Below are 3,383 nucleotides of genomic sequence, written 5' to 3'. Positions count from 1 at the left end.
GGGTTCTCCCTCTTCATGCCCCCCCCCCCCCCCCCCCCAATGCTGCCAGCAATCTGGAATCGCCTTTTCCTCTAGCTGGTGATTTGAGGGTCAGACAGCAACAAACCTTTAGTGGTCTGGTTGCTAAACCCATATCAAGGAAGATTTGAAATAGTGGGTGTAACCTTGATCTTGAATGAAACTGTGACTGAACTGGACTCAGAATGAGATGGCTCATCAGGAAAGAGCACCTGTTTGGAGTTGACAGGAACTGTGGGTTTGTTTTATTTCCCTTCTTTTCTTTCCCCCCCACCTGCTAAACCTGTGCTTTATAAAAGATCGTATCACTATAAACAGCAGGGAAGTAATTTCCGTTCTGGGATCTTTATCGTGCTCGTGGCAAAATCGGAAACTCTGCGGTGCCTGCCATAAATGATGATATACCTCTGGCTCTGGATTCGGTGGTGGCATCAGTCTATTCCAGATCCATAAAATGCGATGTGTTTTATAAAGCGACATTCCGTGTCTAATACTGAATGTTTGTGTACGAGGTGTTTTACTCTGTCTAAGGGCTAGATGACAACAAGCAAAGCTGTTCAGACTACCTGCCAAGATTGTCAAAATCCTGCACCGAAGAAGCCTCAGCTTGAGAACGAGCATCACAGTCTTATTTTTGTGCAAACTTTGCTTGACTTTCCTAGAATGATTTCGTCGGGAGCCGCTTGTCTCTAATAGGCCAGCTTTCTGTTAATGGAACTAGGGGTTGCGAGCTTTCTAACCAGTCCTGTAGCCGTGCCTTTTCCATCAATTTGATTAAACAGGAATTATCAAGTGTAGCTTTGGGGGGGCATGGAAGGTAATGTTATCAACCTGCTAACTATCGCCTATTGAGCAGCTGTAAAAGGCACAGTGACAGGGGTGGACTGAAAGGCTGGCAATGCTACATGGTAAGCTGTGGCCCTGGATGGCTGAGACCAAGGAGGTCAGCAACAAAGAAGGAGAAGCCTGCTGGTTTAGGGCGCTAAAAGACAAATACCTGGAAGATACACCTATCGATTCCTGATAGGAAAGTGGAACTTCCCTGAGTGCAGGTGCTATGCCAGATGATGGGGGAGGGCTGTTGACCATGCCTGGCTGTGAACTCTCTGGAGATTAGCATTAAGATGCTGGATTAGAAGGACCCTCCTTGGTCTGATCCTTGAGGGCTCTTTTTACATTCTAAGCCCCTTGTCCAAAGCTAGGCCCTGAGAGGTCCTTGCTCCCCCATTACCTAATGAAGAAGTTATGGTGGAGGGAGATGTGTGGTACCACAGCTTGCCAACAAGCCGCTCTGGCCTTGGCCCTCCACCTCGGACTCCATTGCTAAAACTGGCCTTGAAGAAAACGAGTTGCCAATCAGAATCCGAGGCTTCTCTGCTGCGGAGCTTGCAAAAAGCTTCTGTGGATTTGCATCTTTTACTTTGTACATAGCCTTCAAGCCGATGTATAATTTGGGGTTCCTTTGATGCATCCATGCTGCAGGTTGGATGGAAGCTGCAACAGGAGTTAGGTTTGCTGGTTTCTACGATAGAGATCACTTTTGACACTGTATATGCAGCGAGGCATAAGAACATAAGAGAAGCCAATGTTGGATCAGGCCAATGGCCCATGCCGTCCAACACACTGTCACACAGTGGCCAAAATACCAGGTGCCATCAGGAGGTCCATCAGTGGGGCCAGGACACTAGAAGCCCTCCCACTGTTCCCCCCCCCCCGGCACCAAGAATACAGAGCAGCACTTGCCCCAAAGTTTCTATCTATACCTTGTGGCTAATAGCCACTGATGGACCTCTGCTCCATATGTTTATCTAATTCCCTCTTGAAGCCGTCCGTGCTTGTAGCTGCCACCACCTCCTGTGGCAGTGAATTCCATGTGTTAATCACTTTGCAAGGAGCCAGTGTAACAGTAAAGAACTCTGTGGCTGCCCTCCTGTGGATAGGGAAGGACAAAGCACAAAAAGCCTGGGAGAGGAAGGGGCTGTCTCATCTTCTGTTTGATCAGAGGTTTTGTTTGTCTGTTTGTTTGTTTTTAAATGCACATACTCTCCAGGTTACAACTGGCAACCCTAGTTGTGGGCCAAAAACTGAAGTTCTGCTTGTTTCATCAGACTTGGAAAGGGTGAGCAAGAAACCCAAGAAAGAATAAACAGGAGACATAATGGCCACAGTTTCTCCTGCTGTGAACTCATTGCTTTGTTAAAAGGTAAACATCCAATCTCTGGGTTGCACCCCGGCAACCCTGATGTGATGTGGACCAAACTGTACCATTCACGCAGTGCTCACCATTCTCTTGTTGATCTGAATGGATTGCTCTAGGAAACATTATGCTGTCATTTAAAAGAGAAGACAGATTTCCGGGCTGCCTCCGAAATGGTCGGAGTGCTGGAAATGAGAGCCAACATGAACCGCGGGGTCCGCCTCTGCCCACGTCTCAAGGTGGCGTGTGTACTCAATGAATGTGATCTCCTGCAAGCCCCCTTGTATATAACAAATGATGTTTACTTTAAAAAAAAATCTAACAAGCTATTTTAACAAATAAAAGATATTTTTAATAACCGTGTGGGACCATATTTTGGGATGATAATGATGCTTGACTCTGTGAATGGGAAAGAAATTCTCCCTTCGGAGGTTCATGTTTTGGATTTCTCTGCAACAATTAGAAAATATGTGCTCTGAATCTGAATCGCTTTTAACATTTCCAAAAGTGAGGAAAGACACTGAATTTGGCCTGTTGCTGTTTAACAATACATAGCACTTAAAGGAGTATTTTAGAATGTTCGGAACACTTTACATATAGCATTTCTGTAATCCTTACAACAGTTCTGAATGGTAAGCTATTTTATTTATTTATCATTTACATTTATGTCATACCTCTAGGCAAAAAAAGGTCCATAAGTGATATCTTGTAGGGTGGACAGGCACAGAGGATTGTAGCTTTCACAGAAATCCCAAAACACATCTAGTTGAAAACCCTATGGTGTCGCCATTAGTTGGCTGTGATTTGATGGAACTTTACATACACACATCATCATAATCGAGTGGGAAGGGACCTTCAGGGTCATCTATTCCAACCCCCTGCACAACGCAGGAAATTCACAACTACCTCCTCCCACACCCCCAGTGACCCCTGCTCCATGCCCAAAAGATGGCAAAAACCCTCTCCAGGATCCCTGGCCAAAATGGCCTGGAGAAAATTGCTTCCTGACCCCAAAGTGGTGATTGAAATTTCCCTGGGCATGTAAGAAAGGGCCACAAGAACTAGGCACTGATGCAACCCTCCCTGCCCTCCCTCTCATGCTGACAACTGTTCAGTGTATAGTCTACTAAGACCCCTAGATCCTTTTTGCACATACTACTGCCAAGAC

The sequence above is a fragment of the Gekko japonicus genome, unplaced genomic scaffold, assembly GCF_001447785.1.
Source record: "Gekko japonicus isolate JY-2015 unplaced genomic scaffold, Gekko_japonicus_V1.1 scaffold1373, whole genome shotgun sequence".
Taxonomy (NCBI): Eukaryota; Metazoa; Chordata; class Lepidosauria; order Squamata; family Gekkonidae; genus Gekko; species Gekko japonicus.
Note: the sequence above shows the minus strand (reverse complement) of the source record.